Source organism: Arachis ipaensis, chromosome B3 (assembly GCF_059453495.1).
Source record: "Arachis ipaensis isolate K30076 ecotype BB chromosome B3, ASM5945349v1, whole genome shotgun sequence".
Classification (NCBI taxonomy): Eukaryota; Viridiplantae; Streptophyta; class Magnoliopsida; order Fabales; family Fabaceae; genus Arachis; species Arachis ipaensis.
This window is the reverse complement of record NC_142438.1, coordinates 21,515,681-21,537,399: the sequence shown is the minus strand read 5'-3', so window position 1 is coordinate 21,537,399 and position 21,719 is coordinate 21,515,681. Positions and strand designations below refer to the sequence as shown.

The following is a 21,719-nucleotide window of genomic DNA, read 5'->3' as shown; positions in this document are numbered from 1 at the left end:
TAATTATTGTTAGTAACTTAATTACTGTTAGCACTAGGTTAGGTTAGTGCTATTTAAAATTTGAAATAGCTGTTTTGAAACACATATGTATTAATAATTGATTATTGTTGATATATGTTTGGTCTTTTTTTTATAAGAAATTTTTTTATTTTATGATTGATTTATAATTTTATTAATTTAAAAAACAGAATTAAAAAAGAATTAGTTAATAATTTTCAGAAAATTTTTTTAATTTACGTAAAATATTAGTTTCAGTAATTATTAATTTTTATTTTAGTTTTGCTTAAAATATTTAATTAAATCTGAATTATTATAAAAAATATTTAAAGTAAAATTATTTAAAAATTATTTAAATTTTTTTAATTTAAATAAAACATCAGTTTCTATTATTATTAACGCATGCTTTTAGTGATGTTAGTTTAGTTTTGGTTGAAATATTTGTTGGTTAAATTTGAACTATTATTAGAAAATAGAGTTAATTATATAGTTACGTTACTTTTATTACTATTAATTTTAGGATAGATTTAATCTTGGTTTAATTTTGGAATGTGTTTTTAATAAAAAAATAGAATTATAAGATATATTAATAATAAATTTTCATTTATTTTAAATATTTTTTAAAAAAATTTTAATTATTTAAATATGTCATTTCTAATCCAGAGTTTAAAAAAGAGGAAAATGGGAAAACGTGACATCATACATGCTGAAGATCATATTGTAAAATATCTTCGACATCCTGTATATGTAAGTAATTTTTATGTTTATTGTAGTAGTTAATAATTAGTAGTTTATTTAGTAATAATCAATTATTAGAATATGTAGTGATTTAGTAAGTGTTGATTATAATAGTAGTCATGAACTGGTTATAGTAATTTACTATTAATGATTAAATTTTGTTTTCAGAGTTCAAGAAATTTGCACATAAGACACTTACACCAAATAGATTCATATGATAATAGAGTGGAAGAACAACTGAAGGCGAGCGGGTTCTATTATGTTTCTCAAATTGGGAGGATCGTGTCTCATAGGCCGACTGTAGACGCACTGGTTGAAAGGTGGCGTCCGAAAATGCACACGTTTCATCTTCCATATGGTGAGTGCACGATCACTTTGGAGGACGTCGCAATGATTCTTGGACTCCGAACTGATGGTCTACCGGTGACTGGATCAACCGATCATAGTACAAGTGGGTTAGAAAACGAGTGCTTGGCCCAATTTGGTGTTGCTCCTGGGTCGAAGGACCACAAAGGAAGCGGAATCAAGCTGGCATGGTTCCGCACCCTAAAGCGGTGCCAACATTTGACTGATCAAGTAAGTAAGGAAATTTATGTGAAATGTCACATAATGTGTCTATTTGGTACGACGTTATTTAGTGACAAGTCTGGAATCTCTGTGCACTGGAAGTATTTGCCATTGCTTCGTGACTTTTCTCAAATTCATAAGTTTAGTTGGGGTTCTGCTTGCCTTGCGCACATGTATCGATCATTATGTCGGGCATCGAGATATGATTGTAAGGACATGGATGGTCCTCTGGCATTGCTCCTTGTGTGGGCCTGGATACGAATGCCAACAATAGGGCCTCTGCCGGTGGATACCAGCTTTCCACTCGCTCGCAGGTAATATTTAACTAAGTTGTCGATTTTTGTTTTTTTTTTTTTTGTATTAATTAGTTTCTAATATGAACATGATATGACAGGTGGAATGATTATCAACCCACCACTGAGCACTATAAAAATTGGACAACCTCTGACGTTAGGAGAAGGTTGGATGATCTTCCTCTGGATGGAGTAAGTGTTTTGTTGCTAAGACCTTTCATTATGTGAATTAAATTGATTATTAGTGCACTTATACCTCTGCTATTTGATATGTTTTTTCAGTTTGTGTGGGACGCATACAGTCCTAATCGGGTTGCGCCTCATGTTATTCCATTTGACATTAACAACGGTGCAAATTTTTTGAGTGCAACTGTACCTTTAATATGTTTTGAGGCTGTGGAGTGGCATCCGACTGACAGGATTAGAAGACAATTTGGCTTTCATCAAGACCCCCCAGTCGAAGCTATGAAACTTGGAGCGTCCCATAACATAGTGCTGACAGGTCCAAAGAATAAGAACTGGGGCGTAGAAGATGCAGTATGGATCTCACAATGGTTAAATAGTTCTATGTGTGTCTTGACAAGTGAACATGTCGACAACTATCAACCATCTGACCAGTACATGGACTGGTATATTGGTAAATTTGGTGATCACCTGCGGGTATCCGAGCTTGCTGAGCAAGAGGAAGAAGGTCAACAAGAGCAACCATATCAGCAAGAACAACAACCTCAGCAAGAACAACCACCTCAACAACAAGGACCACATCGGCAAGAACAACCACTGGTTTCACAGTCGTATGCATACGCACCATACCCATACCTACCATATCAATAGCCATATCCATACCCACCACAACATCCACACCCACAGGAATATCCATATTATCCACCATACTCACAACCATATCCATATTATCCACCCCCACCATACACACAGGAATATGCACAACCTTTCACCCATACCCATACACACAGGAATATACACACAGGAATATGCCCAGAAGACTCGTGTCAGAATCCGGAGATCTTCAACTAACTCATCCCCTCGATAGCCATATGCAGTTTCATACTCAACAGCTGCTGATGGTTCTTTTGCAACCATTGCTTCAAACCATGTGGGCAAAGCTTCATATGAAGATTCCCACCCACCAAATATTTTCTCAACTGCCTTTTGCTTGGCCAACCATGCTTTGCGATAACTTATCGTGTAGTTGAACTTCGATTGTACTTCAGCAATGACATATTTCACCTTTATGGACGGATTAGCTTCAACTAATGGCTTTATTGCTTCTGCAATTGTTTCAGAGTCCAGTTTAGCATGATCCTGAGATATGGTACTTCTGGTGCACGTGTGACTACCATTGTACCTCCTTATCACCCAACAATACTGTCTTTTCATAAGACTAACTCTGATAAGCCAATCACAACTTGTTCCGTACTGTACGCATTTAGCATAGAATGTTGTTGGTTCTGATTCATATACCCTGTAATCAACTCCTCTTCGAATGATATACTCTTTAACTGAGGCAATAACAGCCTCTCTAGAGTTAAACTCCATTCCAACTACAAATTCACCGGCAGCTATAACAGCTGGGGCTACACCAATAATAAAACAAAAATAAATCTAAATAATATTCTATTATTAATAATAATAATGAGAACAATAAATAGTAATAACAATCTAAAAATTAAAAATAATACTAACATAAAAGCAAAACAAATAATAATATTTCTAATATTAAAAAAGTAAATAACAACAACAACAAAATTACCTGTATTGGCGTATTCAGGAAATTCTGGTGCATGCATGGCATCAAGATTCAAAGCATGCATAAAAGATGGCTCTCCATATGGATGTTGTCCGGTTAGTGCATTTGCAACATCAGCCACATCTCTTTCAACCATTATCTCATCTTCCTCTACATCTTCAGTTGGACCAACAACTTCATAATTACCTTCAAACTCTTCATCGCTTTCAGTATTATAACCCACCCAGTCTATGTTGGGTTCTGGAAAGTCAACATCATCGATTTCTTCGAACTCAACATACAACTCGATAAGTGAGGCCTGTGCTCTAGTTTGATGATAGGTAAAAAACATTCTTTGCATACTAGCTTCATCAGTCACATGCATTATTTGAAATTGGCCGAAACCACCAAATACTAGCACAGGCTGCCTATACAGAATATTTATGGCTCTTTTTTGCACTTGATGATCTACACTTTGAGAAAGTATACTCTTAGGTAGCGTTTGGTGGAGAGACAGAGACGGAAAGACTGAGACTAAAAGACAGGGATTGAAATAAATCTCAGTATTCTGTTTGGTGCAAAATGGGAGACATGAATTGAAACAAGAATGAAACTCTAATTTAATTTGCACAAAGGGTAAAATTGGAATTAATTAATTGAAATGAAAGTATTTTAGGTATAAAATGTTATTAAAGTTTCAGTCTCCATCTCTAAAAATTCCAGTCCCCTGTGTCCCTACTTTTTGGAGGTACTGAAATACTGAAATTTTAGAGACAGAGACAGAAATTTTAGTACCAGTCTCTGAACTAACAAACACGATACTGAGTCTCAGTCTCTAAGTCTCTGTCTCAGTACCTCAAAACAAACGCTACCTTAAGTCCTTCATATGTTATTGAAAGAGGAACAACAATAACACATGGATTCTCACATAAAAAACTCACACCTTCATGTGTATGAGATAAAATCTGACCATTGTAAATATATTTTTAAACTAATATAACCCTCCATTTTATGCACTCATCACACTCACTCACAAATTTTTTTCACACTCTCAAACTGAGAACATTTTGTAGAACAAAGCTCTCATTACTTCACTTAAATTTTAGTCTCATATTCCATTTTTGCGTTTTAACACAATCCAGAACTTCTTTTATAGTTACTTTTATATTTTTTTATTCCCCCCAGCACAAAACGTTGCTGACGTTTTCACAATACGTTACTAATGTTTTTACTCTTTTATCAATACGTCAACGACGTTTTGACCAAAAATTATTTTAAAAATATATCTTCTAGCAAAATGTCACTGACGTTTTCCTTTATAACAATTTAAAAAATAAATTCATATACAATACGTTGGTGACGTTTTGCATATAATAAAATAAAATAAAAAAAATTTACACAATACGTCGCTCACGTTTTCTTCTTGCAAAATTTGAAAAAAAATTTTATTCATTTCGTCAGCGCCATTTTCCCTAATTTATTATAAAAAAATGTCACCCTCCCACAAAACGTCTTTAACGTTTTGTTTCTTTTAAAAATTTAAAGCAGGCCCATAGTAGAGTAATACACAATACTCTCCAAATATCATTGAATAATACACCTTACTTTCTAATATACAAAAAACTGAGCCCCAATATAGACCTATCCAACTATGATAAAAATTTTGGCTAATTTTTAATCTCTATCACTTAATTTCTAATTTTTGCGTAACTTATTTTTTATAATAAATAATAAATATTTAAAATTTATTAATTTTTATACTTTTAAATTAAATATTAACTATTTAATTTTTGTTGACAATTAAACACTAATTTTTAGACACTATAACATATACCAAAAACCTTTAACCCCAAATTTCTCTTCCCTCTAAGAATCGCTCTGCAACCTATGGTCTTCCTGAGCATGTTGGATGGCCATAATCAGTTACATGGAAGTTGGACGAGGATGGTGAACCAGGATAGAGTTGGCAAATTCTTAGCTTGTCTTTACTTAATTGAAATTTGGGAGTCACCATTTGAGGTGCTATTGTGCTAATGAAATTTGAAGGGTTATTTGGGTCTTTACTGAATAAGAGATGAGGTCCACATTAATTAGCAAATATTGAGGCATGCATGCAATATGCAATATAAGTCCGCAGTGTACTGAATCAGGCAAGAAAATCCAAGTGACTTACATTTATTGAACCTGCCTTGTGTACTACTCATCAGACACAACTCACGTAAATGAGGCTCTTTCAACTCTTGCTCTTTAAATTCTTCCTCCCTCATCACCCTTTTCTCCCTGTAACAACGATCCAATTCCTGTGACCATCACCAATATGTATCTTAATACATTTTCAATTAAGTATCAGTATAGATAATATACGTTAAAATATGGTATCAATTTTATTGTAGCTTCTCATGAATAATTCGTTTATTAATTTATATGTCCTGAATTTGCAGTCTTTTCCGAAGACAGTCTTGTGCACCTTTTTTCATGTGACCCCTTATCAACTCCTATTTTGCCTGTGAACCGCTTCAATACTAAACCATGATTGCTTTCAAGCCACTCATTTGTTCTTTATGTTCATCTCTATATATATATGTGCAACATCCAGTTTCTATCTTATATACTTTCATCTATTAAGTGGATTCAAAAACACTCACAAATTGTCAAAAGTTAATAATAATATAATGGGAAAGGCCTCTTTCTGTATTGCTGCGATTCTTATTTTTTTACTTTATGTTTCAATAATGATTTCACCAAGTCCCATTAGCCAATCACACTCGCGTAAGTAGTCTTCATATCTAAGTAATTTTTAAAGTTATATATATTTTTTTAAATTTATTTTTACTTATAAAGGTGACTTCGAGTTGTTGAAACTTGAAATTATTTTATTTTAAGTTGCTTTGACTTTTTTTTGTAACATAATATATTATCTATAAATTATAACATATTAAAGAAAAATAAATTAAAGTGTTTAGTCTAGTTATACTAGTTTATGTCTAATCTGACTTTGTTTTATTTGCATGTTAATAAAACAGGTGCTGAATTTTCATATGGTAAAATGGTTAAAACAAAAGTTTTCGACCACCAAAAAGAAAGAATAGCAATACCAGAAACAATGGTTCTGGCAGGATCTAAATTGCCAGATTGCTCTCATGCATGTGGATCATGCTCGCCATGCCGGTTGGTGATGGTGACCTCTTGTGCACGCATTAAAGAAGCTGAGCCATGTCCATTGGCTTATAAGTGTATGTGTCATGACAAGTCCTACCCTGTCCCATAGAACAAGACTTAGACAAAAAACAAAAGAGAGGAGGTGTTTGGCTTGTATGTTTTCATTTTATGTTTCAGTTGTAATATTTTTTGTTTTTTGAGTTGTGTGAATGAAAATATGAAGATAATAAATATAAATAAAATATAATGTTTCATTTTTTTTTTATAAAATTCTAAAAATAAAATATCAGAATTAAAAATGGAAAATGATTTTTTTTTTAATAAAAGTGTAGATTCCAAAAGTGGGTTACGAATATCATTTTCCTAGAGTTTTCATACATATTGTAGCTTTTTCTTTTTTTATGTATGTGTATGTTTTTTTAATTATTTTCTTCTTCTCCTTTTATAAAGTTGGTTTTCTTTTTTAAACTGTATATGTTTGTTATCTTGATTAATGGCCTTTATTTATTCTCTTGTTTTGTGTAGGTACCTATATAGTTACAAATAATTAATTCATTACTGTAAAACACAAAGTGATCCAATATATTACCTTTTTAGCTAATTTTTTTGCTTTAAATTAAGAATAAAAAAAATTAACTTTGTAAAACATACATAATTGATAAAATGGATAAGATTAATAATTTTGAGATAAAATTTCACTTTTTTTGCGCACAAAATCGTAAAGGTGTCTTCTTACTTGTTATATATTTTACATTTTTTTTATGAGATTGAAAATATATTATACTTAGGGGTCAGACAGTCAGTCTGTCCTATTTAGATATGAATTGTTTAAATTTGTGAGTTATATAATCGAATTCATTTCGTTTTGTTTATAGATAAGATTTTATAAATTAGATTGTTTATGGTCAACTTAGCAAATTAAACGGAATAATTCATTTATTTATTATTTGCTTTTTTATTTTAAAAATTTTGTAAAAAAGTCCAAATTTAAGGAGAAAAACTGTTGTCCATTTTTAAGAAAAAAAATATCATGTTTGGCAAAAAAAAATTAAAATTTCAATAAACACACTTAGGCATTAGTTTTTGGACCCGTCTCACATTTGATTCCCCTCATAGGTTTAGCAAAGTATTAGAAACCTACATAACAACATCACAACCCACACAAAAAGAAAAAGGAAGTATGTAATAGATTCCAAGACATGCAAATATATTATAAAAACAACAAACAATGTAATCCTAAAATCTTTTATCTATTTCACCAAATTAATCCAACACCTGTAATTGCAAGAAGAATAAATTATCAAACAAAATTTAGTGACTTAGTGGTAAAAAAAGAATTTAAGAATGAAAAAGTTTGAAATAATTGGATAATACTAATAAAATATAAAAAAATTATGCTAAATTAAATCCACTTTAATTCTTTATTTTCATAATTTTTTTTGTCATTCTCATTTTTACACTCAAATTTAACCTCCATAAAATAAGAACAAATAAAAATAAAAAAACTAAACCAATGTAATATGAACCCATGGATCAAATTACCAGCATAAATAAGAGTTTGTATATTCTTATACAAAATAAAATTTTTATATTTTGTTAAAGAAAAAGCTATTTTAGTTATTAGAATACTAAGCTCATCAAATGCTATAAAAAAAATTAGAACGAGAAATAAAAAGATATAAGAACTGCTTTAGAGTGCTTTACCTTCTCTTTTTCTCAATTTTGAATTTTGAGTTAATGGGTGACTGAGAGTTTTGTGTTGTTTATGTTGTGTTCGGTCGGGCCATTTTTTGAGTCGTATTCTTTTAGATGAATTATGCATATCAATAAACTCACAGCTTAATAATTCTCTAAATCTACGATTTTTTTTCAATTGAGTTGGATAATGTGAGCTATCTGTTTAATACGTAAATTGGCCGTTTAACTCTACTTATTTAAACGGATAAAAAAATGAATTTAATTCATTTTAACACTTAATCATATTTAACTGATAAATTCACTATTGTTATTGTTTATATAATATATAGTTATATACTGGTGACCTCTCTTTTGTATTATAATACTCGTAATTCAAGATTCTTAGTTAGAATAATTTGGCCTTGAAACGAAATGAATGAATTTTTGTGTTATTCTCTGTTGATAGAAAGCGAAACAGTGCTAGAACCTTACAATAAAAAGAAAATAGGAGAATCCATGTTCTTTCTATCAAATTGAAGCATTTCTACAATAGACAGGAAAAAAATTTGAAAGTATAAGAGGATGAAATCTGAGACTTGAAAGTATAAGAGGATGAAATTTGAAACTGACAAGGAATTGTTCTGAATCATACAGAAATGTAGATGAGTTGAACCTACTACAACTGAAAGTTTCCTAAGTAATAAGTCTTATTGTCATCCAAATTTTGGTAGCTGATTTATTTTAGGGTGTGTGTGGTTCAATGATTAATTTGTATGCCTAGAAATATCATTACTAGAAATATAATTTCTTGAAATAATATTACCAAGTATATAGTATTCCTATGTTTGGTTTGTAAAAATAAAATCTATGAAATAATAATAATATGCCTAAGAATGTTTTAGTTTTTGTTTGATTTATATTTAATATATTTGGAAATTGTGAATACTTTGTCCAAAATGCCCTTATAATTTTTAATTAGAATATTAATGATTAAATTTAGTAAATATATATAATAAAATATAAATATAATAAAATAAAAGATTTTTAATTAAATTTTTTAGACTCTAATTTTTTAAATAAATATAAATATAATAAAATATTATTTTTATTTTATTTTTAAATTTACTAAAATACTCCTAATATCAAATATCTTTAATTAAAATTATTATTGATTCTATTTTTTTTTAAATTTACTAAAATATCCCTAATAACAAATATCTTTAATTAAATTATTATTGATTCTAAATTTTTTTAAATTTACTAAAATACTCCTAATATCAATTATCTTTAATTAAAATTATTATTGATTCTAATTTTTTTTAAATTTACTAAAATATCCTTAATATCAAATATTTTTAAAAATTTATTAAAATATTCTTAATATCAAATATGTTTAATTAAAATTATTACTGGTTTTAATTTTTTTAAATGTTTTAAAATATCTCTAATATTAAATATATTTAATATGTCAAAATTATCCTTACTCATTTAAATTAAAAGGTTCATGATTAAACTTAATAAATACATGAAAAAATTTATTTATAAATATATTTCAAAATAAATTCAATATAATCATTTTTAGATAAAAATATTTATTTTTATTTTCAAAAATATCCCTAATATTGAATTTTTTTAATTTTTTTTAAATTTAAATATAAAACTAATCGAATATTATTATTTTTTCACAATTAAATTTACTAAAATACCCCTGATAACAAATATGTTTAATTAAAATTATTATCGATTCTAATTTTTTTTAATTTACTAAAATACCCCTAATAACAATACCTTTAATTAAAATTAACATTATCACAATTAAATTTACTAAAATATCCCTAATAACAAATATTACAACTAAAATTAGCACAAATACTTATCTAAATTAAAAAAAATCACGTAATCCATAATTTGTCTCATAATTCATAATTGAACTTATACAAAACAAATCTCTACCTTTCTAAACACATATGTATTAAAAACAATATCAAATCAAATATACATAACAAAAATTCAGCCTTCCTTCATTTCATTCCTTTCAAAAGTTATACTGTATAACAATATCAAATTTCACCGTGGTCTTCCTTCTTCTTGAAAAGAAGCCCTAGAAGAATAAAAAATAGGAAACTTCCAGAAAATAAATGAAAAAGAATAGATACAAAAAAATAATTAGAATCCCTCACCTCTTCACTCAATTTACACTCCTCACATCAAACTCAAATCAAATCAATAAAAATCAGAAAGTATAACTGTGTATGAACACTAAAGTTTTGCTAGGTTACTGAGAATCACTTTCAATGTCTTGCAGCAAGAATTGGAAATCAGACCTTTGACTGAAGATTGGTGGTGGATCCACTTCCATATTTGATAGTCTGATATCACTCATAGACCGGAACATCTCCTCCATCATGAATGGTATGCTAAAAAATAAAATAAACAGAATTCAAATCGCAAAGTTCAGCAAAAGAAATAAACAGAATTCAAACCACAGAATTTAGCAAGTTATTTGACAAATAAAATAAACAGAGTTTAAACCAGTCAAATGGCTGATTGGCAATAATAATTTTTAAAGCATATATATCTTACTTTGAGGTTTGGAGTTAATATAGGAAAACTAACACCTTTTACATCTTGAATGCCTTCCAATATATCCTTTGCATCTGCCAACTACTGAATTTGGTTTCAAAGATGTGAAATCAATTTGTCAGATAACGTGTGTTGAAGAAAACAGCCTGAAAAAATTTAAACAATTAACCATATAAAATAACATAAAAAAAAATTAAATCGTAGTCATAAAATTTATTTCCAACACAACCTACCTTTCAGTTACTAATTTTTTAGTATAAACAATGTCTGCATATTAATGGAGGTAAAAGCCAATTGTGGCCATAACAGCATAATTAGCCAAATTCCTGAAATAAAAAATATATATATATAATACAGCATAGAGCTCTCAGGTCTTTTGCACTGCTAATTCTCCAACTTTTGTAACTGTACGGTTCTAAAATTATGGCCATCAAGTTTAGTTCACAATGCAATCAAAGACACACATCCCCTTTTGTCCTTTCTTCATTTCACTTCATATATCTATCTATAATTCTATATATCTATCTTTCTATCTATGTCAATGTTAATGTTAAGGTGGCCTTTCGTATTCATAATATAAACAGCAGAGTAGTCTGTCTCATGCACCCCTTTTTCAATTCACACATCCTTCTCTTTCAACTCTCTTATCAATGATTTAATTATTTCTTAAGTGTCTCTCTTTTTGTCACATGTAATTTTCCTTCCCTGCCCCCATTTTTTTTTTCTTTATCAGTTATGTACATGTGAATCTTGAATCTACCCTCTACTTTGTTTAACATAAATACCAAATAGTCAACAAGTAGAGTATAGTTTTAGTGTTAAATGAAAAGCAAATAACAAAGAGCTGACACGAACCTGAAGACGAGCTATTGTTTTGTGATCAGGAACTTTCTCATAAATGGCTGCTACTTCTTCTTCAGCACCGAAGTTGAAGCGCACGAATTCCATAACGGAGAACATGCAGGATGCATTGAGGCAGAGTAAGTACCATATGAAGAGGTGCTTTGCCAATTACTTAGAGAAGAGAAGAAGGATAATGAAACTCCATCACCTGATGGAGGAAATGGAGCAAGTCATAGATGACAAGATCAAGCCAAATGAGTATGCAATGCAGGAATTGTTTTAGTTTTTTAACAATCAAATTAATAAATAAGAATAATTTCTACTCTTTGAATAATAATTCTACTCTAATATGCCAGGTTTAAATTTAGACTTGAAATGAAAAACTGAAAAATCCCTTGAAATCTAAATTTATTGTTGTATTGCATTTCAACAACAGATTGGCAGAGAATTAAAGATAATAATAAAAGAAGGCAGAAAAAAGGAACAAAAATTAGCATGTTTTTAAAGAGATTGATTTTGGACATAAATGAAAACAAAGTAGCAATTAGGAACTTTACTACTACTACTATTATGCTAATATCATAAGTTCCTAAGCTACAACTACTTCATTTCAACCAACATAAAATCGAACAAGATCCTTAATATGCAACAAGATAAGAAATGAAAGTAAATGCTTTGCAAGTTATATAAGAAGATTCTAAATGAGAAAAGAAGTGAAGACTTAAACAGAGGAGGTAGCAGAGCAGCAAACAAAGGGGAGATGAGAAAGATTGAGCAGTCATTCAAGCCAAATTAAGCATGTAAAAATATGTTTTTGTCAAATTCAAGAAAAGAAACCATAAGCTTAAACTCTTTATTGAGGCAAATTAAGCATGTAAAAATATGTTTTTGTCAGATTCAAGCCAAATTAAGCATGTAAAAATATGTCACAAACTTAAACTCTTTATTGAAGCAAATCATCAAACATGTTTGCATGCAACACAATCACAGAAAGCGTATAAGAAATCAAGCAAAATAAAAAATAACTAATCAAATTAGCAGTCTATTATAGGAAATTAGTGTAATATGATGTAGAAAGCATAAAAAGAACCCAAACCTTAATGAGAGATTCAAAGAGAATCGCAGAGAGAAGCAATGCGAACATGAACTCGAAGAAGAGAAGGAAAACAGTCTTCCGTTTAGGGTAACGGTGGCGCCGGCGTAGCTCCGATGGCGGTGGCGTTGGTGAAGCCTCCACTGTTTTAGGAAAAAACTCAAACCTTAATATGAGATTCGAAAAAAATTCACAGAGAAAAGCAGTGCGAACATGAATCGGAGAAGAGAAGGAGACGAATCTTCTGTTTAGAGTAACGGCAGTGTCGGTGCCGGCTCCGGTGGGAAAAAAATTGCTCTGCTAGGGTTTCATTCTCCAGAGAAAAATGAAGAAGAAGGTGAAGCTTAGTATTAAATAATAGGGATAATTTAGTCTTTTTATTTCATTATTTACATTCCAATGGAATGAGAGATAACGGGGGAGATGGGAATTCAATTCCAAGGAATAAAAGTTATCTTAGAATTTTTTTTCAACTTTGAATCACACATAAAAATGCATCATAAACACTAAAGGTGTGTGTGGTTGGGAGAATTATAGAACATTCCCAGAAATTTTAAGATGGGAATATGAAATTCCTAAGTTTGAATTGAGGGTTATGCCGATTTATGGGATAAAGCCAGACAATTCAATTAGGTATCCTTTAAAAATTGTACAATATTTAATTTTTTATTATAATAATTAAAAAAAAATAAAACAAATACATTTAAAAATTATAAATAGATTTAGTGTCTTTTTAAAATTAAATATACATTCAAAATATAAATTAAATAAAACTAAAATTTAAATTTTAAATTTCTATTTAAAATTTAATATATATTCAATTATTAATATATTACAATTTAAACATACATCCAAAAATCAAATTAATTAAAATTCAAAATTTTAGTTTTAAAATTTTAAAATAAACCTTAAACTATCTAATTATTAATTAATACCATACAAAATTCTGATAGAAGCCAAAAAGTCACATTCGCCCCACATCGAAAACCCAAAAGCGCATGCTGTCCGTGGTTCGTCATCCTCCGCTGTCATTCATCCGCGCCACCTTCCTCCTCGGCACTCATCCTCGACGCCGCCTTCCTCCTCCTCGGTGATCATCCACAACGCCGCATTCCTCTTCGTCAACGCTCATCTTCATCGCCGCCTTCCTCCTCCTTGTCGCCGTTCATCCACGCCGAAAACGTACCTATGGTTTGGATGGGTCCCTGTTCATAGAGTTTTTCTTTGCGCATTCTCTGACACCATTACTCTTCTTATTATTCTATATAAATTTCTTTTTTTTTTTAAATTAAAAATCGAATAAAATGGCCTGAAGAGATTTTCATATATATTACAATGTTAAATTATTTTTGCATGTGCAATTTCTGTATTTTAGAAGTATTTATATTTTTCACTGAGTTTTGGATGTATTTACGTGAGTTTTAGTTGTTTGCAGTAGAGTATTTTGTGAGTTTTACTGCTGCCTGATTGTTCTATTCTCATACTTGTGTTGAGAATTTTTCCTTCAACATTTCAATCTTTAGCCAAAAAGCAATTAATCAACTTATTATCGATTATTTATTGATTTATATACTATACAGATAATCATTTTTTTTTTTATAAAATTTGAGTAGTTTCGAAATAGAATACCAGTAATCAAATGCTCAATCATTGAGGCATTATTCTTTCAAAAACTTTGATGATGACCAAGAGTTTTACTGATTCCTAAAAAGGAATAGCAATACCAAAAACAATGGTTTTGGCAGGATCTAAATTGCCAGATTGCTCTCATGCCTGTGGATCATGCTCGCCATGCCGGTTGGTGATGGTGACCTCTTGTGCACGCATTAAAGAAGCTGAGCCATGTCCATTGGCTTATAAGTGTATGTGTCATGACAAGTCCTACCCTGTCCCATAGAACAAGACTTAGACAAAAAACAAAAGAGAGGAGGTGTTTGGTTTGTATGTTTTCATTTTATGTTTCAGTTGTAATATTTTTTGTTTTTTGAGTTGTGTGAATGAAAATATGAAGATAGTAAATATAAATAAAATATAATGTTTCATTTTTTTTACTTTTTTTTATAAAATTCTAAAAATAAAACATCAGAATTAAAAATGGAAAATGATTGTTTTTTTTTAATAAAAGTGTAGATTCCAAAAGTGGATTACGAATATCATTTTCCTAGAGTTTTCATACATATTGTAGCTTTTTCTTTTTTTTTTTATGTATGTGTATGTTTTTTTTATTATTTTCTTCTTCTCCTTTTATAAAGTTGTTTTTTTTTTTTAAAACCGTATATATGTTTGTTATCTTGATTAATGGCCTTTATTTATTCTCTTGTTTTGTGTAAGTACTTATATAGTTACAAATAATTAATTCATTACTGTAAAACACAAAGTGGTCCAATATATTACCTTTTTAGCTAATTTTTTTGCTTTAAATTAAGAATAAAAAAATTAACTTTGTAAAAAAAAAGATAATTGATAAAATGGATAAGATTAATAATTTTGAGATAAAATTTCACTTCTTTTACACACAAAATTATAAAAGTGTCTTCTTACTTGTTATGTATTTCACATTTTTTTATGAGAGTGAAAACATATTATACTTAGGGGCCAGAGAGTCAATCTGTCCTATTTAGATATAAATTATTTAAATTTGTGAGTTATATAATCGAATTCATTTATTTATTATTTATTTTTTTATTTTAATTTTTTTTAAAAAAGTCCAACTTTAAGGAGAAAGACTGTTGTCCATTTTTAAGAAAAAAAATTATCATGTTTGGCTAAAAAAATTAAAATTCCAATAAACACACTTAGGCATTAGTTTTTGAACCCGTCTCACATTTGATTCCCCTCATAGGTTTAGCAAAGTATTAGAAACCTACATAACAACATCACAAGCCACACAAAAAGAAAAAGGAAGTATGTAATAGATTCCAAGACATGCAAATATATTATAGGGTAAAGTACTAAATTGGTCCCCTAGGTTTGAGCGTAATTCTGTTTTGGTCTTTAAGATTTAAAGTATTCTATTTGAATCCAAAAAAGTTTCATTTAGCATCAATTTAGTCCCACAGTGAGGTCAAAATTAAATAATTAACAAAATGTCCTACATAACAACAGTTCAAGAACAAAATCGATAATCTGAAGAACAAGTACAAGCTCCAGAGGCACAAAATCAACCATTGATGCATCAATACATTTATTTATCATTTTCTTTAGTTTTATAGAAAATATTTTATTTATATTATAAAAAAATAATAAATAAATGTATTGATGTATCAATGGTTGATTTTATGCCTCTGGAGCTTGTACTTGTTCTCCAGATTATCGATTTTGTTCTTGTACTTATGTTATGTAGGACATTTTGTTAATTATTTAATTTTGACCTCATTGTGGGACTAATTTGATGCTAAATGAAACTTTTTTGAATTTAAATAGAACATTTTAAACCTTAAGGAACAAAACAGAATTACGCCCAAACCTAGGGTACCAATTTAGTACTTTACCCTATATTATAAAAACAACAAACAATGTAATTCTAAAATCTTTTATCTATTCCACCAAATTAATCCAACACCTGTAATTGCAAGAAGAATAAATTATCAAACAAAATTTAGTGACTTAATGGTAAAAAAAATTTAAGAATGAAAAGGTTTGAAATAATTCGATAATACTAATAAAATATAAAAAACTTATGTTAAATTAAATCCGCTTTAATTCTTTATTTTCATAATTTTCTTTGTCATTCTCATTTTTACACTCAAATTTAACCTCCATAAAATAAGAACAAATAAAAATAAAAAAACTAAACCAATGTAATATGAACCCATGGATCAAATTACCAGCATAAATAAGAGTTTGCACATTCTTATACAAAATAAAATTTTTATATTTTGTTAAAAAAAAGCTATCTTAGTTATTAGAATACTAAGCTCATCAAATGCTATAAAAAAATTAGAACGAAAAATAAAGGGATATAAGAACTGCTCTAGAGTGCTTTACCTTCTCTTTTTCTCAATTTTGAATTTTGAGCGAATGAGTGACTGAGAGTTTTGTGTTGTTTATGATTTGTGTTCGGTCGAGCCATTTTTTGGGTCGTATTCTTTTAGATGAATTATGCATATCAATAGACTCACAGCTTAATAATTCTCTAAATCTGATTTCTGTGGAGTCGGATTTTTTTCAATTGAGTTGGATAATGTGGGCCATCTGTTTAATACGTAAATTGAGCCATTTAACTCTACTTATTTAAACGGATAAAAAAAATGAATTTAACTCATTTTAACGCTTTAATCATATTTAACTGATACATTCATTATTGTTATTGTTTATATAATATATACTGGCGACCTCTCTTTTGTATTATAATACTCGTAATCCAAGATTTTTAGTTGGAATGATTTGGCCTTGAAATGAAATGAATGAATTTTTGTGTTATTTTCTGTTGATAGAAAGCGAAGCAGTGCTAGAACCTTACAATAAGGAGGAAATTGAAGAATCCATGTTCTTTCTATCAAATTGAAGCATTTCTACCACAGACAAAAAAGAAATTTAAAAGTACAAGAGGATGAAAGCTAAGAGACTGACAAGGAATTGTTCTGAATCATACAGAAATGGAGATGAGTTGAATCTACAACTGAAAGTTTCCTAAGCAATAAGTCCTATTGTCATCCAAAATTTGGTAGCTAATTTATTTTACTGTTTATGATGCATTTTAAGTTTGAATTGAGGGTTATGACTGTTTATGGGATAAAGCCAAATAATTCAATTAGGTATTCTTTAAAAATGGTATAATATTTAATTTTTTATTACAATAATTAAAAAAAATAAAATAAACACATCTAAAAATTATGAATAAATTTAGTATTTTTTTAAAATTAAATATACATTCAAAATACAAATTAAATAAAACTAGAATTTAAAATTTAAATTTTAAATTTCTATTTTAGATTTAATATATATTTAATTATTAATATATTACAATTTAAATATACGTCTAAAAATCAAATTAATTAAAATTCAAAATTTTAATTTTAAAATTCTAAAATAAACCTTAAACTATCTAATTATTAACTAATACCATACAAAACCCTGAAAGAAGCAGAGAAGTCACATTCGCCGCACATAAAAAACCCACAAGCGCATGCCGTCTGTGGTTCGTCATCCTCCGCCATTCATCTGTGCCACCATCCTCATCGGCACTCATCCTCGACGCCACCTTCCTCCTCGGCGCTCATCCACAACGCCGCATTCCTCTTCGTCGACGCTCATCTTCATCGCTGTAAAATCCGGTTAATTAATGACTAATTAGTCCATCAACGAGAATTTATTCTAAAAAGCTAAAAATGTGATTTTTATGGCTTAATATGATAGAGGAGATTGAAACGAGAATTTTGATACCAATTTTATAGAAATCGGTCCAAGATTAGATCGAACGGACCAAACCGAACCAACCGGACCCATATTGGGCTCTTGACCCAACTAAACTAAACCTAAAACCCTAAAAACAGCACTCTCTCTCCTCTCTAAACCCTCAAACACGCTGAAATGGAGTAAGGGAGGGGAAGAACACTCTCTCAAAGTTCTAACTCTCACTTGATCTTCAACCCACCATAACTTTTGATCTAGAGCTCCGATTGCCGCACCATTTGCGGCCACGCGTTCACCGCGACGAGCTCTAAAAAACTCACTACTTTATTTTTGAGGTAAGCCACGATTTTAGTCTAGTTTTCTCAGCCTTAAATTCAAATTTTTGGAGAAAAAGTGTGGAGATTTTGGACTTTTTGATGTTATAGGATCCAACTAGCTTGAAGGAGAGGCTTAATCTTATCTCCTTGATCCTTGGGTGTGGTAAGATTCTTAACCCTAATGGAAATTGTTGGTTCATGATGTTTGGGTATTGAGTTGTTGTGTTTGAATGTGGTATTGTGGTTTAGGAAGTATATATATGTGTGTTGGAGCTTGATTAAAGTTTTGGAAAGCTTGGAAAAGGGCTCTTGTGTGCTAAAAATATGTTCTTGGAGGTGTTGAAATTTTGAGAGCTTGTGAAAAGTGATTTGGAGGTATTCCGGGTTAAGCGGAAAAGCGACTAAGGTATGTTCTCGATTTTCTGTATCTAAAATGTAATGTGGTGTGAAACTTAGGCTAGAGGCCCTAAGATAGGATTTGAATGGTTGATGTTGTTGAATGGTTGAAAGAAATTGTGTGGTTATGTATGTGATTAATGAAAATTGGTATTATGATGGTATGATGCATGAGAGGTATGCATGTGTTAAAATATGTTTAATGATTGACTGAGGTTGAATTGTGGGTGAAACCATATTGATGGTGAGAATGGTATTAATTGTATGTAATGATAGTTGATTGGAAATAGTGTTGTTGGAAATTGGTATGAGGAAGGATGTATGATGTGATAATGTGTTTGAAATTGAGTTATTAGATTGAGATTGGTTAAAATGGTGGGATGGTGATTTGTGATTTTTGATAAAAATGTTAATATATGAGTTGAGGAGGCTTGAGGTTGATTTTTGGCATATTTTGGTTGATTTTGAAAAGGGTTGAAATTGGTTTGTTTTGAAAATGGCACTTTGTGGTTTTGTATGAAAATGTGATTTTTGGGCATACTTTGACGGAGCATAACATGGACTTCGGATCCCCGATTTGTGCCAAACTTATTTAGAAATAAAATTGGATCCGGGATGTTTATGCCGTTTGAAGAACGGATGAAAAATGATTTGAAACGGAGAACTTCTGCCCGTCGGAAGATCGGGGTTTGAAACTGTGAATTATGCAGCTTTTTAACTTAGTAAAATTTTTGGCAGAACGCACTCCCACGCGTAAGCGTGGCCGACGCGCACACGTCGTTTTCAAATATTCACTACCCACGCGTGCGCCTGGCCTACGCGTACGCGTCGATGAGCTGAATCAATTGCCCAGCCAAATTCCAGAGAGTTGTGCGAGAAACTGCACTGGTTTTGTGCGTGGGGCACAAACCGCAGCCACGCATACGTGTGGCTGACGCGCAGGCATCACTTGGCTGTTCTCCCACCCACGCGTGCGCGTGGGTGATGCATACGCGTCACTATGACTTGTTGGCTTTCCAGGCGTGACCCCATTTTCATCCCAAAGTTGATTTTTGAGTTTTCAAAGCCAAATTCCAAACTTCTAAGCCTCCGATCTCACCCCTTATGTCTTAAAACTTTATAATATGCCTAGCAATGGGAAGGTCTAGGAAAATATGGTAACTTGTCAATGAAAGAAGGGGAGAATTAATGATCAATGATGATCAAAGAGAATTGTATGAGATACGGAGGATGGTGGTGGAAGTGCTTTATATGCCATGAGCCGAAGGGCTGTAACTGTTAATGAATTTGCTGGTTATGGATTGAATTATGCACCAGATGGCTGAGTTATTGCCAAATTATGGCTGAGCCATTATTGAATTATGGCTGAGTATGATTGCATATATGCGTATTGAATGAAATGTGAATGTTGCACTTCCACTATCTGAGATACGAGTTTCCCTGGAAAAAAGCAATGGCTAGCCACCATGTGCTCAGGTGGAGACTCGATACTCTGCTGACCCTATGTCGTAAGTGTGGCCGGACACTGTGAAAGTTCCGGATGAGCTCGCCCCCGTGAATATACACCAGTGAGGGTGTTGGATATGAATTATGATTTATGTTGTGAATAACTCGAGTTGGGGATGCACGACAGAGGGACAGTCCAATGGTTAGCTACCAGGACTTGTCGGTTTGGCTTTATAACCGACAGATGAGACTCATCAGCCATTAGGACAGGCATATATCATGTGCATATTATGTGAATTGTTTGAAATTGCCTAGTTGACTGCATATTACTTGCTAATTGTTTAAATGCCGTATCTGTTTCCTATTTGTATATCTCCTTGTCTGATATAATTGTGTTTGCCATATTATATTACTGCTGGTGGTTGGGAGGTCTGAAGGATTTGGAAAGGGAAGTATTAGTTAGACTGAAGATTTTTAGTCAATTGCCATTTATGATTTAGCCTATTTATAAGCTTTGATATATCTGTTGGAAGTTCTAGGATTGCCTTCGGCTTTCCCAGGACATTACATGTTAGATTGACGAATGAGTTATATTTTGAATTTGAATTATTGAAGAAAGTAATAAGTGGTATGATGAGAATGAGTATGAGAATGAAGATTGATTTTTGAGTATGATTTTTGAATAATTGAATGACAATGAGAATGAATGTGAAAATGAGATTTGTATTTGCTCCAGGTAAGTGATTGTGATGCCTGAATAGTAGCAGCAGTAATGGATTATTCCACTTGCTCCAGGTTGAGCTTTTAAACACCCGCCTGGGTAGTAGTCACAGTAGTGGTTATTCCACTGGTTCTGGATTAAGTGGGTAGTAGCAAGGGGATTGTAGCTCAAACCCACTTGCTCTGCATGGGTGTTTCAGTCCATGGTTAGCTACCAGGACGTGTCGGGTTGGCTATATAACTGACAGATGATATCATCAGTCGTAGAATAGGCATTCATCATATGCATTTGTTTGCTTTGTTTAGTTTTGAATTTGTTTTGGTTTGCCTATCTGCTTAACTATCTTTAACTGCTATATGAGCTACTTGCTATAACTACTATCTATACCTGTGTTTTTCTTGTCTGTTTTGCCTGTGTTTGTTCTGGTGTGGTACTTTGAGATTAAGTTTTGGTGTTGAATTGATGATAGTGTTGGTTGATGGTGTGATTGGCTTCCGATTGAGATTTAGTAAAGTATGAAAAATCAAGCTGGTTCAGCATAGACTTAATGAACCTATGTTTAGAACAGATTGGTCATTCATACTGTTAGGAAACTTTTAATTTTCTTTTATAGGAAAAACTGAGTTTTGGGATTTCTGGATACTTAATCACTAAGTTTGAAAAACAGTTTTCCTACTAAATATCTTCTTATAACAAATTCTAAAAATCTGTGTTGAGACCATGTGGTTAGGTTCTCACCCCCTACAGACTTCTCTTTTCAGGAAATGGACGAAGAAGCTTATGAATA

The 21,719-nt window shown here is 30.9% G+C and overlaps 1 long non-coding RNA gene across 2 annotated transcripts; it reads right to left on the bottom strand.

Annotated features, from left to right (window-relative positions):
* Positions 1 to 10,174: 10,174 nt before the first annotated feature.
* On the bottom strand, positions 10,175 to 13,184 carry LOC148570016 (uncharacterized). 2 transcript variants are annotated; one of them, XR_015907104.1, is made up of 5 exons: positions 12,701 to 13,184; positions 11,617 to 11,812; positions 10,995 to 11,087; positions 10,762 to 10,907; positions 10,175 to 10,595 (listed from the first exon to the last, which is right to left on the bottom strand). It is a non-coding gene; the product is annotated as an uncharacterized LOC148570016 (long non-coding RNA). The 2 variants fall into 2 exon arrangements; XR_015907103.1 differs by lacking the exon at positions 10,995 to 11,087 and having other exon boundaries at positions 12,701 to 13,170.
* Between the last annotated feature and the right edge of the window lie 8,535 nt (positions 13,185 to 21,719).